At 40.1% G+C, this 25,819-nt stretch overlaps 1 protein-coding gene across 19 annotated transcripts in view; it reads left to right on the top strand.

Moving 5' to 3' along the window:
* Positions 1-1,509: 1,509 nt before the first annotated feature.
* Positions 1,510-25,819, top strand: part of MYT1L (myelin transcription factor 1 like) — a 429,027-nt gene continuing 404,717 nt past the window's right edge. For 3 of the 19 annotated variants that reach the window (XM_048498011.1, XM_048497969.1, XM_048497993.1), the window contains exon 1: positions 4,037-4,622. The gene's annotated coding sequence lies outside the window, so the exon portion shown is untranslated. Of the gene's footprint in view, positions 1,925-3,432; positions 4,623-10,677; positions 10,697-25,819 lie in introns of those variants that run through there. The other 16 variants (XM_048498053.1, XM_048498045.1, XM_048498109.1 and 13 more) reach the window with 12 other exon arrangements.

The raw sequence follows: 25,819 nt of genomic DNA, 5'->3' as shown, positions 1-25,819 counted from the left end.
AGTCAAAATAAACGAATGCTTTCAAGGGCAGGGGCTGAATTAAACAAACTGCGTTAGGTTCTTGGAGGGTGTGCATCATACACAAAGCATCGTTTTCACGTTACAGTGGCTTGGTGTAGGTCTACTCAGGTTTTCCGTAGATAGCAAGGACTACTGATAAACACCATATGCTGAATACCCGTTGTAGGAATATGCCACAGTTTGTACCGCAGTAATTTAGAGTCCTTGCCCTTCCAAGGAAGTCAAATGTGAAGAAGCTTTCCCAAATGCCTCCTTTAGGCATTCCTTATATCAGCTTCCCAAGTCCCAAGTCGGTTGCTTTTTTCAGCTACATCTGATGTAGCCCTTACAAAAAAAAAACCAGGCGGTCGTCGGGGTAGTTACCACTTTGCCAAGTGGTCAGGATAATCTTATTATCCCGTTGGGACCTATGGGGTCCCGGTACGAACCACTTGGGAGCAGAGAATCAGTGAGACCTGAAGGTTCCTTGGTGGTTTATTAGATCAGGATTACTGTTCATCTTTCAGAAATAAACATTTTGAAAGACTGCAGAGATTTTGAAAGGCACACTAAGTAGCAGGTTCGTCATCATGCCCTTGCATTGGGGAGTCTTACATAAGGGAATGAGACGCTTTTATTTTCATTTAGTTCCAGATAGTTATTTTCAGCTTCTGAGAAGAAGAAAAAAATGACCTGAAACACTCCCCCCCCCCATTACGTTGTTGAGAGATTGCTCCTTCCCCCTTAATTGTTTTGTCATTTGAACAGGAAGCCAAATGGGATCAAAGAAGCCTAAATTGTTATCCACCAACTGCCCAGGCCTGTTTTGTGTAACACCCTTCAGAGTCATTCAAATTATTCAATTCTAGAGGCTAGTTACTCCCCATTTATCTCCAGCAAGGTCGTCAAGGGCTCCTTTGAGCCAACACTAAGCACCCAAGGTACTTTCTCCAGCACCCTTTGAACATATGCACAGTGCCTCCCCTTTCAGCTCCTACAACTCTGTTGTTAATAGAGTTCAGGATATTGGGTAAGAGAGAGGTAGACAGCCCCCCCCCCATTTTTAATAACCCAGACTTATTAACTCCACTACCTAAAATTCAGTGGGGATTCGCTAAACCGGTGGTGGCTATTATGCTAGATCTTATACTTTGCTTGTTTATTTGTAGTCCGCCTTTACGTTTTACATCCTCGCCCTCCCCTTTTTACAATTCTCCGAATCCTAGCACATTTAGCAGAAAGTAAATATTAAATTCCGGCGATTATGCTTATTACTTCCGCTAAGTCTGCCATTCTTTGCACGCTTATTTGGAAAGGAGCCCTTCAGCTTCACTTCTGACTCAACGAGGCAAGGGAGACTGCCTCGGATTTACCCCGAAATTTCTCAAGGATTGCCTCTCCAGCCAGCCTGCTCTGGGCTTCGGAGTTAGAAGGAGGATCTGTCGATGTCAAAGTGGGGAGGGGGGCAGAGAAGAGCTGGAGCGAAATATTAGGTATGGGGGAGGGGAAGGACTAAGCTCCCCTTTGCTTCTCGGGGAAACACCTCGCCGATGCTGCCTTTCAGCGGATCTTGTCCACCGAGAGATGCTTTTGTGAGCGCGCTCTTTTCGCTGCAGCACGCACAGCCGGCAGGATTTGTCAGCAAAGTTTGCCCTCTCTGTCTGCCGAGAGCCCAGGAGGAAAGCGAAGGGCGGGCTGGGCTCCAGCAAGCCTTTTGCTTCCCCTCAGACTGCAGTGCGAGCTGGGAAAAAGCAGCCTCGGTCGCCGTGGCCGGGGCGCCTGGGCTCTCTGGGCACGTCAGGAGGCGGCAGCAGCAGCAGCAGCAGCGAGAGGGGATTATTGTGGCGGGCTGGAAGGAGGCGCGCCGTGTGGCTTCGGGTCAGCCTCTGCAGCAGCAGCAGCAGCAGCAGCAGCAGCGCGAGCGGTCAGTATTGTTGTCTCCCTTTGCGCAGGCTGTGCTGGCTGGGGGAGGGGGCACACGCGCGTGCAGGGAGGGAGGATTGGGGGGGAGCCTCTGTGTGTGTGTGTGCGCGCGCGTGTGCATTGTGTGCTGCCTGGAGGAAAGAAGTGGGTGTTGTTGCAGAGAGAGAGCTTGGATGTGGAAAAAAAAGCGGGGGAAGACAATGTCTGGGCGAGAGAGCGAGGGGGAAGGATGCCAGGCTCTGGGGAAATGGGGGCTTGTGAAGGCGCTCTGAGAGAAAGCATGGTCAGGTGTGTGAGAATGGAGGCTGTGTGATTCCTGTGCGTATGACTGAAGTCATGTGAGGAAATGGTAAGGTGTGGGTGAGGTTGTCAGTGAACTCCTGTGACAGCTGTGAGGTGTGTATGTGTGTGTGAGAGAGAATGGAGGTTGTCAGTGAACTCCTGGGAGAAAGAACTGTAAGGGTGTGTGAGAGTGTGTGTGTTTGTGTGAAAGAAATGTAAATGTGTGTGAGAGAATGTGTGGAGACATGTATGTTTGTGTGTTTTTGTATGAAAGAAATGTAAGGGTGGGTGTATGAGAGAGAATTTGTGTGAAGACGTGTGTTTGTGTGCAAGAGCTGTAAGGGTGTGTGTGAGAAATTGTGTGTGTGGTGACTTGTATGTGTGTTTGTGTGAAGGAGTTTGGGAAAACTACAGGAGGAAAGTGTGTGGATGTATGTGTGAGTGAACTCTTGTAAGGAAACACTGTGAAGTGTAATGCATGTGCCCCTGATGCTGGGTTTGTGAGTACAGACATATGGAAGGGGAAAAGGCTTGTCTGGAGGTCTGTGTTGGGAGAGAATTGAGTAATGGTGCACCTGGAAAGATTTTTTAAAATAATGAATTCTGAGAGGGAAATCTTTTTTACCTCATTCCTCTCAGACTTTGATGCAGAGTGAACCTTACAAATGGAAACAAACAAGAAAGGCAGTTATTCAAAGGTTAGGCTTCCCATCTGAGGTGTTTTCCACCTTTTATTGGACTTTACCTAGATTTTGTCTGCCATTGTGTTAAGGACTCTCAGGTGTGCTTCATTCACTGTTTTTCACCAAAAATGTAGAATTTGGAAAAGTTGCCTTAAAACAACTCTTTTATCTTCTTCATACAGTGGCCTAGCCAAATATAGTCTGACCTTTCTGTCATGAGGTCATGATCACAAAATTCATTGCATCACTAGAGAACAATGTCATGTCACAAACAAAAAAAACCAACTAATTTTTCTATGTAACGATAGCGTATAAGTTAGATTTCAGGTATGTGTCCCTAAATGAAGATAAATTTAAAAATTATTTACTCAGAGACTGAGTGGCTGCAGCAACAATTTAGATTCCATGGACTAATTCTTTAAGATAGAAATCAGGCCTGTTTTGACTACTTAAAAAAACAGATTTTGTTACCAACTTTATAGAGACAGAAATGTTTTTATGTGTGCAGCTAAGCAGTACTGAAATATTTTTTTCTTATCCCTTTCCTTCTGTGAAGACATATATGGTATAGCTATTAACCATAATAAGGTTACAGATATACTTGGAGTCAACTCTGCACAAACTGCATGATTACTCAAGTATTTACCTGAGGTGGCTGAGTTTAATTATTTCTCACAGAAACATGTCAAAATGGTAGTGGGCTTTGCCAAATTTCATGGCATTTCTGAAATAAGAGCATCCTTCTTACCATAGTACTAGTGATAGAAGAGAGTCCATTTTCAAAACACAAATTACCTACTGGCTTACTGTTAATAGCCTGGATGGTATTTACCTTTCCCATCTATTACATTGAATACAGCATTGCACATGATACACGTTCTGCTTCTCCAGAGATTTAGGGGCCTGTGGGTAACAATGTAGGCAGCATACAGTACACATCTTCCGCCTTGGCTGACTCTAATAAACAGGAGATCTAGAAATTATTGTGATAAATTGAGAAGCTGGGGCAAAGGAGAGAGGACCCTTGTCTAGCTCAGTGCTTTTTGAAGCATCGGTTAGGATTTGACAGGGAAATTAGTACATTTTATATTCCATAAAAGGAATCCAGAATGAGACAGGGAAAGTCAGCAGTATGCTACTGATGTTATTCTGCTGCAGTAATGTGGTCTCTAAGGGAACCTGTGCTTGATGCATATAGTACACAGCTAGGCTTCTCTGTAGCTCACTGCTGCTGCCGCCAGTGCTTTTAAATGGAGGATACTGCTGATCCAGCAGGCAGAGAGCTGCACACATGCACTTCTTTTCCCATCATTTAGTGATGTCAACTTACTAATTTCTTGTCTTCAACTTTGGGCTCTTTGCATTCTTGACTGAAAACATTATGACTTTTGTCCATGTGGCAAAATATTAGCATGCAGGTGAGGAGCGATTCCAGTTGCTATAGCTTGGAGATGCACAGGGAGAAGATGTGCATTGGAAAAAGTTGATTGGATGAATGGTGAACAAATGGTGATCATTTGAAAGCATTAGAAGAATTTTTCCTGTTGTAGACATGAAGCAGGTTTATCAGTTTTCCGGGTGAATCTCTTAATACGGAAACAAGGTGACTGGTGCTGAAATGATTGCTTAATAGTCTGGCCTGCTTGAAGGTGCAGCATTGGACTGCATGCATAGATAATTCATTTGGACTACTTTGTTTTGCCATCTTCAGATTACATCTGATGGTATGTTCAGGTAAGCATGACTCTTTTAATCTCACTATTGTGGCCATTGCTGACCACATGTTCTTTTGTTTATGAAATGCAAGAAACTTCAGCTGTTTGAATAGGAACAAAAGAAAAAGCTACTTGATTTTGCTTTTTCTCTGAATATATTTACTTGTATGAGCCTGAAAGAAAAAAAATCTGTAATTTTGAGAGAATCTAATCTTGTTTTTGAAGCAAATATTTTTCCCCTGAAAAGTACAGCAGTCACAGTTTGGGGTTGCTTAGCCTTTTTCTTAAAAAGAAGAAGATGAAATCAGACTGATATGTAAGTGTTGTTTCTGTTTAAAGCCCCAAAATAATTTTGTTTGTCCTGCATACATATTTATCATTACTGAAAAAGTATACCTGACTTAACTTGTTATACAGTAACTGCAAAAAGGTGAAAAGATTTACTGTGTCTTTCATGCTGAGGGATATTCTGTATAGAAAAGCAGAGGACATACATAGAATCAAAACAATTAAAATGTGAATGCCAAAATTTATTCTTACAGTTACTCAGAAGTATGTTCAAGTTCCTGTAGAAGAATATAGTCTTCTAGTACACCAATAATTTATTTCTACGTTTATTATCTAACTATGTACAAATGTTTGTCTGAATATACTTTTTCAGTAGAATCAAGCTGGGAATAGTTCTATTCTTTTGTAACACTTTTCTGCCTCCTAAAAATGGGATTTTAATTGAACTGACCTATTTTGAGAAAAAAATACCAAACCTGATGTTAAGTTTTTCACATCCTTTAGTTATATTTATTATCTTTCTGTTCACTAGAAATTTAATATTGAGGTTTTTGCCTTAATTTTTAAGAGGAATTCTTTTTTCTTCTCTGGGGAAAATGTATAAATCATAGTGGTGCAATTCGTATCTTTTTGTGTGTTATTATCATTTTAATAACAAATGTGCAACTATAATATATCTATATATAGCTATACATCTTTCTGACAAAGTATTGTTGGACCAAATTCTTAACCCTATGTATGGATCATCTTATTTTACTCTTGGTCAGGGTTTAAAACACTTATCTTAAACTTGGTTATTATGATATATTTAAGTGGCATACATATTTATAAAGGACTAGTTAGCTTATAGAGAACTGCAAAATAAAATCTAGATGATCATGTAGAAGAAAGTTATGGGAAAATACAAATACAAAGCTTCATAAATGACAAAGTCTTTTTGGTGTCCATTGGGAGAAAAGTAAAAAACACATTAGCTTAAACAAAGGAAAATATCAAATAATTGGAATGTTGGAAACAGAATAGATTTCAGTATGTTTCTAAAAGTGTTATTTTTATGATTAATATGTTCTTTGAGGATGTGCTCAGTATTTAAACACTGCTTAAAAACTGCATTGAAAATAGTTTGCTTCTTGCCAGCTACAGTGGTTTCTTTGTGTCTGTCCTATGCTTCCAGATTGTCCATTCAGTTATTAATTTATATTATGACTTCATAGTTCTAGTCTAACATTTTGTTTTAGTAATACTTCTACTACATGATGTGGAAAATAATTTTGTTAAAGTGGGGCTTTTGCTCCATTTACGAAACATTCATTTTTCCTTATTTCATTCAATTTAAAAATTAAAAACTGACTACAGCATAAAAATGAGCTATTAACCTTTTCGTAGAAACTTTGCAAGTTAAATTCACAAAATGTTTTTCTGAATGTTTATAAAGTAGTGAGGGCAGTAAAAACTACTGTTACACTTCATATTAACAAACTTTTATAAATTTTGAAAGAATTTAAACGTATGCATACTTTTTGTAGTACTAGTTACCTCTTTATGAATTCATTGGTATAGTAATTGTTCTTAAACTTTATGACAGTTGAATACTTTGAAAATGCAGCTGTGCTTTTAGATTTTTTTATACTCTCCATCACATTTAATAAGTGAACCCAGTTCCTAGAATAATTCATGTATGAACTAGACTGATTGCCAGTGCTGTCACCAACATTTAATGTTTTTATATTCCTTGCTTGTTTGATGGAAGCAGTGGGAAAGCTATGTGGCAGAGTTAACAGAAATGGTCTCCAGTGTATGTCTTGTTGTTTGGGATCGAGTCTAGATTTTGCAAGTTTGCTTCAGATTAGTAAAGTAAAACAGCCAAAATACACTCTCCCCCCTCCCCCTGAAGAATACTGATAAATGCTATTAGAATATCTAAGCATTTTGGTTAGAACCATCTTGCCTCTCTGAAATACAAATTCAGAGTTATTTAATGGATGTGAGGGCAAAAGAGAAGAATCAACTGAGTATTTTGTCTCATAGACCATTACAGAATTTCATCAGATATTGTATCGATACACATATTTATTTTAGCAACCCTAGAAATGCTGCTAACATAGGGCGCATTTGCCATTTAACTATGCTAGCCAGCTTGGTTGTGGAAATAATCAAGGCTTCAGGGCACCCCATTGAGAGCCATCAAATCAAGTCTACTATGGAACAGTCTGGTAAATTGTGAAAATACAGAAATCAATGTTGCATCTGCCAGTAGGCCCTTCGGTTCCCTCAAAGTCCCAAGTGCCTAATGAGTCTGGGCAATTGGTTTCAGACACCAGTTTTCCTTCAGGATAAATTTAATACATCTTGGGGTCAGGCATAAGCAAACTGATTATAGCTCTGCACCAGGCAAACTCATAAACATCTGTAAGATTGCAGATTTTAAAGCCACCCAGTATCAGAGGCTGCTATTTTCAAAACACATTTCATGCCAGCATAGTGTTCTTGAATGAGGAGGTTGGTTAGAAAGGGCATGGCTCCTTCTAGTGCTTATATTGAAGCGGTGACCATCCAGCTGCTGGGAAGTTGAGGACTGTGGATTAAGTTGCTCATAGCTAGTTGCTGTTGACTTCTCAAGGCTATGGAAAGTAAGCAAAGTGTTATTTCTGAAATTACTTACATTATAGTATTTGAGCAGAAGCCATTTTTATATGGAAATATAAACGCAATTAATTTTAAGGAAATCCTTCTTTTGTCCTTAGTGTCTATATCAGTTGCTTGTAGAAAAATGATTTTATTCGTAACAAAATATGTTGGTGAAGCTAGTGTTGTTACTCCGAGGTCAGCCTTATTTAGCAATCTGCATTTTAGACTTTGCTGTATCACATAAGTTTTCTAGGCTTTAAGGCTAGTTTGGTTATAGAAATGCAGAATGTATCAAGCTCTCAAACTGATGGTGCATTAGTTTTCAGGAATTTATCTCAAAACATAGCATGCCAACCACCTTGCATCATATCTGTACTGGGATATTGTGAGGGTATTTGCTTGAAAAATAGCTGGTGTATGGTTGCTTTTATTTTCCAAGCAAAATTTTGCTGTCTCCTATCATCTCTTATAAGGACTCAGGAATATTACCAAGGGAATAAAATTTTATGCCTAATTTTAGTGTTCCTCTGCCTAATGTGCTGTGAATAAGTACTGTGTTACAGCATTTAACTCTGTCCATCTCTGTCACTTCCTGAACATTTGCTCTCTTCTAATAAAATAAACCCAATGCAGTGAGCTAGTGTATCTAAGATTTGTTGTTTGAAGAAATTATGAGGGTTGATCTTTCTTCCTTCCTGCCTGCAAGATTTGGCTCAAATTGAACACCGGATGGGACAGTATTTCTGCTGCTAGGTTGTATATAATGATTCTGTCATGCTTGACAGATCGCAACTGAAAATTCTGATACAACAGTCCTTTGGGGAACCAGCAAAGGGAGAAGATGGGGAGGGGGTAGAAGATCAGTCTAAGAGAAATTCTGTTGTGAAGCATCTTGAAGGAATCCATGAAGTGTCAGTGTTTCCAAAGTACACAGAATCAATGGACTATGGTGCTGTATATTGAAGTTCTGGCATGCCTTTATAACAACATCTGGGAAAACCTCTTGACTTAAAATGTACACTAACAGAAAGGGAAGCCTGGCTCACCCTGACTCATCTGTGCCTTTTGTCTCTGATATAAATAACAGTGCTGCTATGCAGACAAGTAAGTGGGTCAGTAAAATCTGTCTATCTTATATTGTAGCCAATTGAAAAGAAGGTTGTGCATTTGTGTGTGAGAGGGGAACAGAGTTTGATGTAGCCTGATTGTTTCAGTGACAGTTGATTTCCACAGACATTTTAAAAACCTGGCTAACATGATGAAGTAAACATATCTTGACCATTGCCTCCCTTATGATAATTAATAATTAGTTATATAGATAGAATGCTGTCATCCACCAGCTCTAAGGCCCCTTCCGCACAAGCAAAATAATGCGTTTTCAAACCACTTTCACAACTGTTTGCAAGTGGATTTTGCTTCAAAGAGCACTGAAAGCAGTTTGAAAGTGCATTATTCTGCATGAGCCTAAGTTTGAAAGTTCTCCAAGATACAAGGTGTTATCTTGACCCATTCTGTCATGCAGTCAGTCTTCTCAACCTTAAAAAAACCATAGTCAATTTCCTTTATAAGTAATGTCCTCCAAATGGCAGTAGGAACCTACAAGTCTGTGGACGTTTCAGTTTAATAACCCAAGATCAGAAGAAAATGAAAAATGCTTCCACCTTCAATCCATAGAAAGTTATTCAACCTTAAATCTAATTAAAAGAACTGATAATTCAATTTGTCTCAATTAAGTTACATTGTGTTCAGTGAGATTTAAGAATAGCCTACGTTCTCTCAGACTGGGTCTATAGACTCCCAGTGATATTTTAGAAAGTTAGCACAGTATTTAAAAGTATGAATTGTCGCCTGGGAAGATCCCACTTCAAATAATAAGTCACATTATGGCTGCAATCTTAAGAACACTTTCCTGTGAGTAAGCTCTTCTGTTTAGTATAGCTCCCATATTGCCTCTCAACAAGGTGTCCATTGTGGGGAGAGGAAGGGAAAAGAGTTTGTAAGCCACCTTGAGTCTCCTGATAGGAGAGAAAGGTGGAGTATAAATCCAAACTCCTCCTATTCTTCTTTCATCATAATCATCTGGGGATAATTTATTTTTGCTTGCACTGCAGGGGTTTTAGAGCTGTTGAGAAAAGCAATTTTTAGAAGCACCATACTACACGTTTTGAATTCAAAATTATAAATATTACAAGTGGGAACCCATGAAGATTTGTGGGAGGCACTTCATTCTTTACCCTAGTGTTTCCTCTTTCCCTTCTCTGAATGCTCCATAGTCTCACCCATTTTCTGTTTCTTTCTCCCTGTTTAGGGCTGCCAACCTACAGGTGGAGCCAGGAGATCTCTTGGAATCGCAACAGATCTCCAGCTACAGATATCAGTTCTGCCTTAGGATTGCTAGCTCCAGGCTGGGACATTTCTAGATATTTGAGGTTGGAGTCTTGGGAAGACAAGATATGAGGATGGAAACAACATCAGCATAATACCACATAGTCCACCCTCCAATCATTTTCTCCACAGGAACTGAGCTCTTTCAGATGGAGAGCAACTGTAATTCTGGGTGGCTTGGAGGTTGGCAACCCTCGTTCCATGGAGGAAATGGCTTCTTTGAAGGGTGGAATCTATGACACTATACTCCTCCGAGGCAACTTCCCTCCTGAAAGCATGCTCATTTCAGACTCCACCACAAAAACTGGAATTTCCCAGTCTGGATCTGGAAAACCTTGTTAGGCCTGGTGCCAATGATTTTCCCCTCAAAGGTCAAAATAAAGCAGGAAAGGACTCCTCTCTCTTCCCTGTACTTCCCCCCTGTATTCACAGGATCCCAGCCTGGAATACTGTGGTTGGCAAGCAACAGCCACTGAGGAAATTGATTGCTTAAAGCTACAGGCCTTCTTTTTATTCTTTTTTTAGTTTTTTAAACTTCTCTTTTTTAGATTTCACATTTTTCTGCAAAGTTGGGATCCTTTTCAGGTTTTTAGAAAGATCTGTCTTGCCTCTTCACAGCTGCAATCATCTAATCCTCAGGTTTGGCTGATTTGGCAATTAGTACACATATACTTTTTGAGTTGTTAAAAGTACCACTATGTCCTAATCATCCTAACTCAGAATTAAATCTCGTTGATTTGCTGAAGTTATTGTGAGTGGGATTACAGCCACTGGATGTTTGTCAGCACAGTGGTAAGTACAATTTACTGATTATAGTAAATCATGTATTGAATCATGTGTTCCCTAATCGTGTATTGGATTATCGCTACAATAAATATACATCGATGTGTGTAACAATGTAATATTTGTTGTTAGAAAAGCATAGAAAATTGTAGATGAAAAACAAATGATTCTGTTATATTTTAACACATGCTGTTCTGGTTGCAGGAGTTTTGCTACCTATTTTATGGGTGAAATAAGAATTTTAGTTAAATTAGCTCACTTTTGGTCAATAGTTTGTATAGATTTGAACACTACAATTTGTACAATTCACAATAGCCTATAAGGTTGGATTCTCGCATATCTGTATCAGTGATTCATTTGATAATATGAAAGAGTCTGGATATTTGTCTTTAATTTCCATTCACAAAATATTCTGACAAATGCTTTCTATGCTTTTGACAAGTTTAAAAACAGTCTTTTCCCTTGTGATATCCACACTCATAGAACAGGCCAAGAAACATTCTCCCATTTCCCTCCTTTGGGAACAAATTGCACCTGTTTACAAATTAGAAAGAGTCACTGATAATCAAAACAGTAGTAGGGGGAAATGTTTTAATTCTTATCAGTAGTATTAACCATTTAATTCCAGCAATTAGATTAATTCTCAATTGAGAACAGGCTTTGATGGGACCATTGTGAACAAAAAAATCTTGACAGTGTTTAAAAAAATTCTTAATTAGTGATCTGGATTCTTGATAGCTGACTTGTCAATGGTCTGTCTGTTACGAATGTCTAATTCTGAACTGCGGTCAGAATGTTCATGGGTAACATTAGAAATCGTTTATGTAAATTGAGAACATTAGATTGCAGTTTTATATGGAGAGCTGGTATGGTGTAGTGGTTAAGAGCAGTGAACTCTAATCTGGAGAACCGGGTTCGATTCCGCACTCCTCCACATGTAACCTGCTGGATGACTTTGGGTCACTCAGTTTTCTCAAAACCCTTTCAGCTCATGCAGAGACAGGCAATGGTGAACCACCTCTGAATGACTCTTGCCTTGAAAACCTGTGGGTAGCCATAAATCAGCTGTGACTTGATGGCAGAATCCCATACGCACACAGAGATTGCAGTTCTGTTGTTAAAAAGTGAAGTGACTTAGGGAATGTTTTATTTTTCCAAGTTATATCCAGATTGTTATCAAATCTTCAGGAAAAGTAGCAGGAACAAACCATCTTAATTGATCAAAATCTTAAATTTCAGCTTCACATTGACTTGATTTTGCACAGTAAAAGCTACATAAAAATTGGTTGTAGTACTCCCAACAATTATTAGTAGTACTTGGAGTTTAGCAAGTCTCAGGATCTTGTTTGGAACAGTCACAAAAGCAACCTTCCATATACCATTCCTGTTGAAACTGGACATTTGTGGGGTATTGTTTTCTCGAAAAAGAGGGATTATTGGGACAATATTAATGTAGTTTGTTTTCACATACCGTGTTTCCCTGAAAATACGACAGGGTCTTATATTATATTAATTTTTGCTTATTTTCAAGGGATGTCTTCTTTTTTCCCAATGGTTTTGCGCCCCCCACATGACCAGATAAACTGCACCAGAGAATCTGTAACGAGGGCTCATTCTTTTAGCATCCTCCAAAAATCCAAAAAAATCATGCTTGGGTTTATATTCAGGATAGGTCTTATTTTTGGGGAAATAGGGTACTATTTTGCTGGGTATGATTATTTTAGGTTGCCAGTCTCCAAATATTTCCCAGATTTACAACTGATCTCCAGACTATAGAGATCAGAAAAATTGCTGCTTCATGGGGCAGACTCTGTGGCATTATACCCCAATGAGGCCACATCCCTTCCCAAACCATTCTCTCTTCAGGCTACTTCCCAAATCTTCACGAATTTTCCAATCTGTAGTTGGTAGGTTTCCCAGACCTCCACTGGGGTGTGGGGATCACCTACCCTGGGGCCTGTTCTCCCACCACCAATCAGCTGGCTGGTGCGGGACTTACCAGCTGTGGCCAGTGTTGAATTTGGGCAATGTTGCTGGCAACACACTGATGTCACTTCCAGTAACATGGAAACATGTAGGGATACATTTTGGTGAAAACTTGGTAGTCATAATAACGTCTCCCATAACGTTTTTGGACAAGTACAGGAGTATTGCTTCTTTTTTTGGTAATATGATGACATTTCCTGTATAATCTGGATGTGATATCCCTGTACTGCCAGCCTAGACCACTCTTTGGTGCTGTTTTTTCAAATTTAATTATTTTATTAGACTTAAAATATTACATAAGTTTTCAATGTTATCACTATCGACTGATTACATTGCATCAAAAAAAAAGAAAAAATATGTTTGGTGCTGTTAAATCTGCCACCCCCAGTAGTTGCCAGTGGGTACCTGACAACCCTAGAGGTTGGCAACCCTACCAGGCCCCAGATATATAAGCTTTGTCTGAGAAACCATGGTAGCTCTTGTTAGTTGGACTTAATAAACACAGTGGGTTAGATGGAAGAAGTTAAAGTATTATGTTGAATGTAATCTGCGCAAATGTAATATCTAAGGGCTATTTTCTGCCTTTCTGTTAGTTCTCACATGTAATTTGATACCAAGACCATTGGGGTCTTGCTAGAGTTGGGTTTGGAAATGTAACTAGATTCACAGGTACTTGCTAGAGTTGGGTTTGGAAATGTAACTAGATTCACAGGTACTTAAATTATTTTGGATAATTGAGTTTTTCTGGGTTGATTTAAATATAAACATACTACCCTTGTTTATTTAAATGTTTGAATTGCACATGAATATGTGAAGAGACTATGGTGAGAAGTTTTTGTTTCAGATGAGGTGATCTGAAAGTTCTCTAGTGTTGTATTTGTTCATGTGAATCACTAAGAGATGCTGTGGCTATTGAGTTCTTTATATACATTTATGATCTAGCTTCCTAGATGTAGCTCAACATTGGCTTTACTGGTATGTCTATATCTTCCTACACTCCCTCTTACTTTGCTAAGTGAATTTTCCACCATGGACAATATTGTACCTACATTTCCCTAAACAGAAAACAGATAATGCCCACTTCTATTACAGAACTGTTATACGGATTATTGAAATAATGGGTGTTGAACATTCAGACATTTTAGGAAACATTGTGAATATGTTCAGTATTATGCACCTTGCAATGGCTGATTGAAAATTAGGAAGTTCTTTGAACCTGGGAAGAAGAAACATACTTAAAATTAAAGTTTGGGCTCTCTATCCCAAAGACACAAAACTCTCTCTCTCTCTCTCTCTCTCTCTCTCTCTCTCTCTCTCTCTGTGTGTGTGTGTGTGTGTGTGTGTGTGTGTGTGTGTGTGTGTGTGTGTGTGTAAATAGCCAATGAAAATATTCCCATGTGTCTATAGCATAGCAGATAATGATAAGATTTGCATTAGGCAGAAGAAATAATGGGGTGGGAGAATAATCTTACAATATTTAGACCAATATCTAAATATTGGTCTAATAGCTAAGTCTTAACATTCTTTAGCTGCTCTGTTATCTGCTACTTATGCATGCTAAAAATGACCAAAAGGTGATCAAAGAGTGATCAGTGTGCGAGCTGTGATATCATGAATGGGGTAGCAAAACAACATGGGATGTTCCTTCATTGTAAATGCAGGTTTTCCTTTATTGTAAATGCGGAATTCCCATATATGTGAAAAAATGTATTCCATAGTGCACACATACCAAGCAGAATGTTTCAGCCTGTGGCTGGTTGTGGTCTGGATGTGGTAGAGCCATTCAACTGGGCTACAGTTTAACTGGTATAGCTGGTACTGATAGATGCAAGTCATGTCTCTCTTAGTGAATCTCTGCTGTGATTATTCAGTAGGTTCTTTTTCTCCCACTCTTCCATATTATTAAAAATATGGGAATGTCCAGGACAATACCTTTTGTTGTCATTTTCCTTCATTGTAAATGCAGATTTCCCATATATCAGCTGTCAGGAGAGCCAGCGTGGTGTAGTGGTGCACTCTAATCTGTAGAACTGGGTTTGATTCTCTGCTCTGCCACTTGAGCTGAGGAGGCTTATCTTGTGAACCAGATTAGCTTGTGCACTCCAACACATGCCCGCTGGGTGACCCTCTGGAGCAGGTCTGTGGTAGTGTTGTCCACCTACATTAGCAGTACAGTCTGATGACCCTTCATGCTCTTTTGCAGTTCCTCCAGCCATCAAGGAAAAAAAAGGGAGTCATGGCAGGCTACCATTACAGTTGTGAAAGACATTGTCTCATACTGCTGATATTCACTAGTTGTTTTTTTTTTTGGAGGATTATAGGCAATGGCATCTGATGGGTGGTCAGAAATACTCATTGTAAGACGTCTCCAATGTGCGGGAAAAGTTGATATGGAAAGAGCAAATAATGATTTGATTTTTTAACTTTGGTTAAATTTTATAAATTCTCTCTTGCTCTTGTTCTGGTTTTAAGAAAAGACCAACTAAAAACCTGGAATCTTACTCTTGACTGCATATTCAGCCTGCTGTTCTCTTATTCAATTTAATAAAGATGATAACATTTGATACTTATTTGGCAAGCTTAAGCATAAATGATCACACATAGTATGAGAGTTAGGGAGGAAAGCAGGGCTGTTATTAAAAACAAAACACACACACACACACCAGTCCTGTTCCTTTCTCTGCCTGGTATTGCGTATGTGGCCATTAATTCTTGGTCTTTTAATATGAGCATGGCACTTAATGTACTAGGCTGTTGCAATGTATGGAAAACGTGTGTGCATTTCCTTTTGCCATCCCATCTTTCAGCTTAGTCAAAGAATGGGTGCTGTCTTGCACTGTAGGGGGTTCTGCCATGCACAGGTGCTGTGTCTGTCTGGGCAGGATGAAGCTCTACATAAATAACGTTTTGTTTTGTTCCAGATAGCATAGCAACAGTTGCCCCCCTCCCCAGCTACCAAGAAACATGTCTCCTGTGAACCACTTACAGGTTCCAACCTTCCCTTTGATAATTGCTGAATTACAGGGAAAACAAATGTGAGTCTTGGATCTCTGTCAGACTTGATCAGTTGTTTGAAAAAATCTAATAACTAGTAATTCTTTTTTAAAAATGATCAGCACAAATACACAGGTACTAATTAACTTAAAATTACAATATATTGCTTTGGAGCAATAATATTATCTCATTTTGGAGATGTGAATTTCTTCAGCTTCTATGTGAGACCTTTTAATTAATTTAACTATATCAAAACATGCTTAGTCAGAAACTCCAACAGATATGCTCAAAAATCACAAACACAAACATTCTGTTGGGGAGAGGAGGGGTTTTTCACTCTGAGATATGTTATAGATTCTGCTAGCTTGCTACTGCTTTCTAATTCAGTGACAGTATTTCTGAAGTAGGGATATCAGAGTTGCCAATCTCCAGGTGTGACCTGGAGATGTCCTGGAATTTCACCTGATCTCCAGTCTACAGAGATCAGCTCCCTTGGAGAAAGGCTGTTTTGGAGTGTAGACTCAGTGGGATATAAAGCCATAGAGATCCATTCTCTTCTTCAAATCTCTAGGAATGGAAAGTGTCCCTCTCAGTTATATATACATTTTATCTTTTCTAATAATTGTTGGCACTCTCCAAAAATATTGGTAGGAATGGCTTATCATGTTAATTAGATCATAATAAACAAAATCTGAACTCTAAAACATCAAAACATAGGACAAAACAGGTAAATAAAAACAGCAGCAATAGGTCTCTAGATTGGAGAGTAGCTATTATAAGATCATAACTGAGCAAAAGCTTCAGCCATCACAAACATGCCTCTTCTGTGAATAGAGAGCTGGTTATGGCATACTAGTTAGCTAGGTTGAGAAGTGGGGAGAAGGTTTGTGTACCTTTCCAGCCTTGAAACTTCCCTTGGCTCAGTTGCCTGTTCATAATCTAACCTGCCTCACAAGGTTTTTCAGAATAAAACAGAAAAGAGAAAACCTTGAAGGATCCTATCAGCCTAGGTTCTGAAGTCATCAGGAAGGTGTTGCTGTGGAAACTTGCTTTTTCAGAAGTTAGATTAGCAGGCACTGTGGAAAGACTTTCTCACCTGCTGCATTTAGATTCAGAATTCCCTCCTCCAGGTTTGTCTCCTTCCTTGCAGGAATGTATTCCAGAAGGCCTTTGACAGTGGTTAATACTCATGCTGTTTTAGACTCTTAATCTGGCTTTGATTGTGTGATTGCATGTTTTGTTTAATTTTAATTTATTGTGTTCTTGGGCATTTTTATTGTGAGCCACTTTGTATATTTTTATGGAAAAGTAGGTTAAATATTTTCTAAAATAAAACATAAACCTGAGGTCTGAGGTCCTTGGGTAGAGGACAGGATGAACATATGATGGTGTATAATTGGGTCATAGCAGGTGTGTGTTCAAGAGCAACAGGTGGATAAACACTACTTGTTTCTAATGCATGAGGAAGCTGTATGTAAGTGAAAAGCCAGTTCTTGGTAGCCATGAGCATAATGGCCTTCTGTGTGTAACCTAGCAAATCCCTGGCTACATAAAACTCTATTGGAGACTTGGGGGGAAATTTAAAATCTGTAAAGTGGCAGTACCCTGTGGCTTGCTAAACCAATGTGAAATTGCTTCAACAAGATAATAACGTTCATGGTAAAAAAAATAATAATATGAATGCAACAACTTTACAGCTACAATTAAAATTACATCATAGTGGCTATGAATATAACTGTTAGGTCTCAAATCTTGAAGCAATAAGACTGTGGCCCCTTCCGCACATGCAAAATAATGTGTTTTCAAACCACTTTCACAACTGTTTGCAAGTGGATTTTGCCATTCCGCACAGCTTCAAAGAGCACTGAAAGCAGTTTGAAAGTGCTTTATTCTGCATATGCGGAATGAGCCTCTGTAATGTTGATCAGAAGTGTTTATTGATAGGCGTTGAAGCACCCAGCTTGACAAAGCCAACTCTGGCGAACCTGGCTTTTGCTATCCCTCTTGTTCCAACGTCAGCCCTCCTTCCCATTTTCCCAAGAAATGTGAGAAATAGTTAGTTTGGAACTGAGGTGCCCCAAGCTCGGTGGCAGATAGAGATAGTCACCCCATGAAATAATGGAAACAATCCCAGTTCTCATGAGACCAAAGTGTTAGGGGAGAGAGCCTAGTTATCCACTCAGTCTGTGAAGCCATAAAGTAAAGCTCAAGGAAAGAATGCCTCAGAATGGCAGTGGTAACATATAACAGACTGGCTAATATATCTTATAGCAATTACATTGAGTTAGGAATGCATCTCAATCACCTAGATACAATCTTCCTGACAATAGCACAACTCAGATATACAGGAAAGGCACTTCAGGAAAGGCACTCAGAACAATAACAGATACCAGCAAAGCCTGGTAATAAAAGAAGCGGGGGAAAGTCCAAAATATTAGAAGTGCAGGACTGCTTCTTCCCCCATCTGCTCTTCTGTGGCTGTAGCTGCTGCAGGCCTTTCTCTAACTTGGGCATGTAAGAAATGATCAATTCCCTTAGTCAAGCTCTGGGCCCGCCCTTTCCTACTTCAAGCCGGAATGACTCAGGGTGTTTTAAACCATACTTTGAACCATAACATAACTATCAGCCTAAGAAACGCTTTTGTTATATTAGGGGAAATTCTAATATGACATTTTTCTATTGTTGGGCATATCACATACCTGTAAGGAAATTATTAGCTTCCTCAGTCAATCTTTGGGCCTTCCCACTCTTCTTATAGGCTGGATTGATTGAGGGAGGTGGGCGGATTGGTGGGTTGTTTTTTTTTGGAAAAGCTGATAAATGTGAACTGCAGATGTTAGAATGGGAAGAAATAGAATCCGCAATATTTATAGGCTCTAAAAAGGTTCTCCCCCCCCCCCCCCCAGTGTATACTGGTGAGAAAAATGTATGATAATAATGACAATCAGCTTCTTCATCTTCCTCAACTTAGTTTTGCTCCATATATTTTTATGTGCTTAAAGCAATGTGTGTGCTCAAGTATATCAGCTGATCGTGACTTTATACACCTCTCTTTTTGCTGCAGTAAAGTAATACACACAGCAAGCCAAGGCCCTTGCACAATTAGAGAAGGGGAGTTAATAGTTTTCCATGGTTAATGGCAAAGGAAGAACAAGAAGGTGAAGGAAACTGCTCAGTCAAAGAATAAGTGCAATGAATTTCTGCAATAAAAGCAGGATATCTGCAGTGCTTGAGGAAAAAAAGGTAAATTGTGTAGCAGGTTCTTCAGCCATAATTCAATTAGTACTTTAAGTAGTGTTGGTTGATGCTGTTTGTGCTCAGATTTCTCAAAGAAGCGTACTGGATTGGCTTCATTCCTGGAGTAGACTAGATGCGACTAGTATCCCTGTATGGGTGCTGTGTGGTTTCTGGGCTGTATGGCCGTGTTCTAGCAGCATTCTCTCCTGACGTTTCGCCTGCATCTGTGGCTGGCATCTTCAGAGGATCCTCTGAAGATGCCAGCCACAGATGCAGGTGAAACGTCAGGAGAGAATGCTGCTAGAACACGGCCATACAGCCCGGAAACCACACAGCACCCAAGTGATTCCGACCGTGAAAGCCTTCGACAATACAGTATCCCTGTACGTTTAAACGTGGGACTGTGATAGTGATATAGGGAGATAGATTGTGAAACAACTTTTAGAGCAATAAGAACATGCAAGTGAAATGTATTAAATCCGCCCAGCATTCCTAGAGCTGTTCTTCCCAGGTATGGCCTTGATATGGGTGTGTGGGGTTTTTTTGGTTCTGTTCCTGTTACTTGTTTTCCCTATTGAGGTTAGGATTTCAAACTGTTCTTAACTGCAGATTTTAAATTGCAGCCTGTCATACCCCTTTCCACTGAAAGATCTATGTGCAGTCGTTTGTGACGCGATAGAAGTTAAAATGTTTCCGCTGTTGGAAATAGTCCCGAATTGTTTATTAGCCTTTTGGCTGCTCTCTCTCACCTCCTCAATGGTTACCATGGGTTCCAGTATACACCAGCCGAGTGGTGAAGTTGGAGGTGGAGAGAGAGAGGTGATAGTGGTAAGCACAACAACTGCAAGGCTGGGGAGCATGTACAACCGCTGTAGGGTGCGGAGCAGAACCAGTTATTATATATATTACATAGGCTCATTCCGCACATGCAAAATAATGCACTTTCAAACTGCTTTCAGTGCTCTTTGAAGCTGTGTGGAATAGCAAAATCCACTTGCAAACAGTTGTGAAAGTGGTTTGAAAATGCATTATTTTGCATGTGCGGAAGGAAGAAAAGCTCTTACACCATGAATTTACAACCTCACTGCCCAGCATAATAAGCAACACACAGTCATCATAAGCCTCATTCAGGCATTACATCTGCCTGCCTGTACAAGGAGAACATCTGGGTGTGATACTGCCATTATACTCAATGACCATTTTGTCTGAATGGGACAGCAACTTATACTTCAACTTTGGAATGCACATTCCAGAACGATGATTTTCCTTCTTTCAGACAAACTGTCAGTTGTGTATCAGGAGAATCATGTGCGGTGCTTCCCTCCTCCATACCTTTAGTCAAACTTAGGCCCCTTCTGCACATGCAAAATAATGCGTTTTCAAACCACTTTCACAACTGTTTGCAAGTGGATTTTGCTATTCTGCACAGCTTCAAAGAGCACCGAAAGCAGTTTGAAAGTGCATTATTCTGCATGTGCGGAATGAGCTTTAGCACCTGAATGGGGATATAGTCTAGAGGAAAGGCTCCTCTTAGATAGTGCTGGGAGGTGATAACTGAAAATTATTACCTAGACACTCAGGGAGGTTTTGGACAAAGTGATTAATTTGCTTAGAGTAGTTAAGAAACATCTTATTCCACCTTCCATATTGAAGTACCCTTTCCTGCTGTTCCCATAATGTTTATTCTTTTTAAATTTAATCTCCCCTGATTCCAGTTCCTTAGGACGAAGAAGAAGAGTTTGGATTTATATCCCCCCTTTCTCTCCTGCAGGAGACTCAAAGGGGCTTACAATCTCCTTGTCCTTCCCCCCTCACAACAAACACCCTGTGAGGTAGGTGGGGCTGAGAGAGCTCTGAGAAGCTGTGACTAGCCCAAGGTCACCCAGCTGGCGTGTGTGGGAGTGTACAGGCTAATCTGAATTCCCCAGATAAGCCTCCACAGCTCAGGCGGCAGAGCTGGGAATCAAACCCGGTTCCTCCAGATTAGATATACGAGCTCTTAACCTTCTACGCTACTGCTGCTCACGATAGCTTTTCTTTCAAGAATCTCCACTAACTTAAAAAAAAAAGACAGAAAAGTAACTGCCCTGTTTATTTTTGGCACTGTGGGAATCAGGAGAAACTGCAATGAAACAAAAACGTCTCTACTTGTAATTCAAGAACCTACCATACTGAGGCTTTTTGTGTGTGTTACACTTTGTGCGTTAGCTAGACCTTGCCTACTAGTCATTCCTGCTCCCCTTGTCAGGTTTCTCCAAATAGTTGCTAGACCAGACATTAATCCTTTTGTCGGAAGAATTTCCTCAGTACTTGACTACTGAATCCTTGAGTCAGTTGCTACTTTTGTGCTTAAAAGTTCAATTTCAGTTCAAGCTCAAAGCAACTGAGAGACTTAGGTTCAGTTTCCATTCATCAAAGAAAAAAGAAAAAAACCTCTGAACAGATTTTTGGGGTTCCTTTCCCTATTCTCAGCAGTTCTGATTGCCAACAGCCACTAATCACCATGTGTTTCAACCTGGGAACACTAAGACCATGACTATGTTCAAGTATAGTAGAAATGTGCACTGCGGGAATTCCTGGTTAGTAGCTTTATCTGTTACCCTGAGGTGACACGTTAGCTGTCACGTTGCTATACTATAGAGTGGTAGGATGTTGCAGAGGTTAGGAGGCACTGCAAATGTCTCAGATTTGAAATTCAGATTTTAAAAAATGATCTTTAACCTAGCCTGTTTAATGTGTATACAGCAGCAGTGGCGTAGGAGGTTAAGAGCTCATGTATCTAATCTGGAGGAACCGGGTTTGATTCCCCGCTCTGCCACCTGAGCTGTGGAGGCTTATCTGGGGAATTCAGATTAGCCTGTGCACTCCCACACATGCCAGCTGGGTGACCTTGGGCTAGTCACAGCTCTTCTGAGCTCTCTCAGCCTCACCCACCTCACAGGGTGTTTGTTGTGAGGGGGGAAGGGCAAGGAGATTGTAAGCCCCTTTGAGTCTCCTACAGGAGAGAAAGGGGGGATATAAATCCAAACTCCTCCTCCTCCTCCTCTTCTTCTTTTCTTCTTCTTCTCCTCCTCCTCCTCCTCCTCTTCTTCTTCTCTCCTCCTCCTCCTCCTCCTCCTCCTCCTCTTCTTCTTCTTCTTCTTCTTCTTCTTCTTCTTCTTCTTCTTCTTCTTCTTCTTCTTCTTCTTCTTCTTCTTCTCTTAAAGATCAACATGTTTGCTAGTGGCCAGAGGAGTGAAATCAGCTCTAATAACTAAATCAGAAACAATCGTTCATTTGCCAATGGGCATTTTTAAAGCCAAGATATCCTTGGAGATTAAAATTCAGAGCTTTGTATTTTATGGATTGTGTTCACAAACCTTAATGGATTGCCATACTTAGATATTCATTGCTGTTTCGTTCTTATTGTAAGGCAATTTATTTTAACAGTCAAAACTTTACGTTGGAGAAAGATTGTGCAGAATCAGTCAGGTGTGGCTAGGTACTTTTCTAGAGTCCCCCATTAGTGCTAATTAGGACTATTATTTCTTTTTGTGCTCCTCTTAGATCATGTGTGAACTTATTTCAAGTCACATGGTCTAGTTACCAGTTGTATGTACTGAGGTATAGTGATATATTCATGTGTTCTTCTGGTGGTTAGACTTGAACATTAAACACTCTGAAGCTGAATGAATTGTCTGAAGAGGTGCACTTTGCTGGCATACAAAGGAAAGTGGGAGCAAGAAAAATAAAGCTGCTCTGGGACAAAGCGTCATGATATATTTTTAAAAAGAGTGAAAAGTTCACTAAAGGGTCATTTCAAGTTAGCAGAAGAGTTTGCCCAACCCAGAGAACGGAGACAGTCAGACTAGGGGCAAAAGTAGCAAAGATTAACCTTTAATATGATTGGTGAATACAGCAGTAATTCTAGACCAATGAGAGGCTGTTGCGTGGGCGGGGGAAAGTATCCCTGATATATTGTATAGCTATGTGATATAGAGATAGAGTTGAATCTGAGTTAAGTTCTGTGTGTGTTGAACTTTGTTATAGCTGAAGAGTTCTGAATAGTATAATAGTCTTGTATAGAACAGACTTGTGTAACCTTGCAACTGCTAAAGTAAAAACCTTCCTATGGAAAGAACATCTTGTGTGAAGAGTATCTTTTCCATGAGTACTAGAAGGTTGCAGTGAGTGCAAGAAGACTTCTTATCTTACCAGAGTGACTCCGCTTTAAACTCTGCTGATACAAAGCTGCTCAGCAAGCGGGCCAAGGCAGAGCTGTATCCCAGCTAAGTAAGTGAGGGGTGGGATTGCCTGTGTAGAAGGAGCATGTGTAGGCTTGCCCAGGCTCCTATGCCCTTCCCAGACTGCCTGCTGGGTTGTGGGGCCTCCTCCTTTCAGTGCTCCTGGTCTTAGGTTGCAAATGCAGTCCTCAGGTGAGTCTCTGGGACCATTGCTTCTGGAACTGGCCAACCAAGTAAGAGCAGCATCACTGAGGCTCTTCACCTAGTCCAGTTTTCCAGAAGGACACAGTTGCTGATGATACTGAAAACCAGTAATAGGTCTGGGAGAATCAGTGTGGATAGTTTCCTCCCATCACCCACTGAAGATGGTCGGTCAGCGTTTCCATTTTAAACTCTGGTTCATATCTGAATGAATGGATCTAGTTACATATATTAGATACCTGTATTGATAAAGTTCCATTGCCTGCTGTTATGTCCCCCTTTCCCCTTGTTCAGTTGATGTGAATCTGCTTCATAGAGAATGTTGGGTTGTATCTAGTTAAGAGTAAACTTTTCTGTTCTATAAACCCAGCTGCTGTTTTTGTTGGGTCTTGTTAATGTCTTCTGGCTGAAATAGTAGAGGTGGTGGTTCTGTTATATCATAGAATGTGCAAGTGAATTAACTGTGATTCAAAAACGATTTGGAACTCCTTATGGTCTCAGATTAAGAAGAGGGTAGAGTAAATTACTGGGCATTTCTAAATGGAAAATAATTGTGGACCCTCCATTGTGTGAGAGGCAGAGCCTTTCACTCTTGCAGGGTGCATTTTGGCCTCCTTACCTCTCCCTTCATGCAAGCAGCTATGTGCTAATATAACCGAGGAACTAGTTGGTTTAGCCCAGAAGGGGCAGAGTTCAGGGAAGAGAGGTTAGCTCCAGAGAGTGTCTGCTGTAGAGATGAATGAAATTTCCTGGGATTTTATCACCTTGTATGTTGAAAAATTAATTGTTAGAGGAGAGGATTGTATTTAGCATGACTTATATTATTTCTGGACACATATTGCTATTGCAGGGCTTTGTTTCTGAAGATGAAGGTTGTAGGCTTGGTTCCTGTGATTACTAGTTTGTCCCTTTTAACAAGAGGAACACATTGGAAAAATCTGGGGTTTGATGGCCAGAGAAGTTAGATTTGGCCCACTGCTCAGTTGCTGTAAGCAAGAATCAGTTGCTTAACTGTGGATTAATAGACCTTGTCAGTTGCAGATTTCTGTTCTCTGCTACACTTACGTGTTCAGTTTTATTAATCTTGTTGTGCTGATCTGTATGTTGGATAATTTTGATTTGTAGGAATTTTAACTCCTGCATGTTTTGCCCCCGATTTAACCCCATGAAACTCACACAGGCACAGGATATACTAAATTTCCCTCTCAACTTCAAATTGTACTATTGTTTTAATCTTTAATATTTTGCTTGAAATTCTTACAATTATTGCACTTGTTTTGATTCTTTGTTCTGTTTTTTATTGTTTCAGAGGGGAACACATTTCTGCTTCTAATTCTTTTGTATTCCACCAAATGAAAATCATGAAATTATCAGCAATTGTATTCTTGTCTCAAGAGAGCTCCACTGCCAGATTTGTGGCAGAAAGCATTCTTGTTCTAGAGGCAATTAAAATTCCTATTTGTAGTGGAACAGGGAATTTTATGCGCTTTCCCCTGATGGGGAGTTCTCCCTACATCTGTATGCTCAATTTTTTGTTTTAAAAATAGACTCCCCCATATACTTTTTTAAACACATGAGTGGGAGATTGCTTATCTTTCCTCCTTATTGAAACTAACAGCAGGAAGAAGAAGAAGAGTTTGAATTTATATCCCCCTTTCTCTCCTGTAGGAGACTCAAAGGGGCTTACAATCTCTTTGCCCTTCCCCCCTCACAACAAACTTCCTGTGAGGTAGGTGGGGCTGAGAGAGCTCCGAAAAGCTGTGACTAGCCCAAGGTCACCCAACTGGCGTGTGTGGGAGTGTACAGGCTAATCTGAATTCCCCAGAGAAGCCTCCACAGCTCAGGCGGCAGAGCTGGGAATCAAACCCGGTTCCTCCAGATTAGATACACGAGCTCTTAACCTCCTACGCCACTGCTGCTCCTTTGTATTGCGGGAGGGGAAAGCACAGCTGGTTACTGATAGTGATTTTCAATGAAATTTCACATTTTGAAAGACCTCAAATTATGTTCCAGTGTCTTTCATATGGAGAAATTATCTGATATTTCTTCATATTCAACCTCTCTGTGATTGCATGTATTAACTTCTATATATGCCCTTTCCTGCTCTCCGCTGCCCTTTCTGATAGCTAGTGGAAAGAAAACTTTTTTGACTCTCATGTCTGTGGTGGCTGGATTACCATTTAATTGCAAGGCTGCCAGCAGCTATAAGAAACTTTGCCTAGATCGTATAACCAGACATACTGCCTCTGTAAAATGAAAAAGTTCTCTGAACCAAATGTTGTGAAATAGTGAGTCAATCCTGTTCTCTGGGCTCACTGGCAAACTGTATTAGTTGGACAGCATCCCAATCAGGTGCATTTCTGCTGAGCTACTCTTGCCTGTCCCAGGTCAGGTGCCAGTGAGATCTGCGGCATCTGCTTGCCTCCCAGCTTGCCCTCCCTGCTGGTCTAAGTGCCACTTACACTAGTGGGGTGGGCAAATATGCTGGTGT

This window comes from Sphaerodactylus townsendi, linkage group LG01 (genome assembly GCF_021028975.2).
Source record: "Sphaerodactylus townsendi isolate TG3544 linkage group LG01, MPM_Stown_v2.3, whole genome shotgun sequence".
NCBI lineage: Eukaryota > Metazoa > Chordata > Lepidosauria > Squamata > Sphaerodactylidae > Sphaerodactylus > Sphaerodactylus townsendi.
This window is presented reverse-complemented; position numbering and strand designations above follow the sequence as displayed.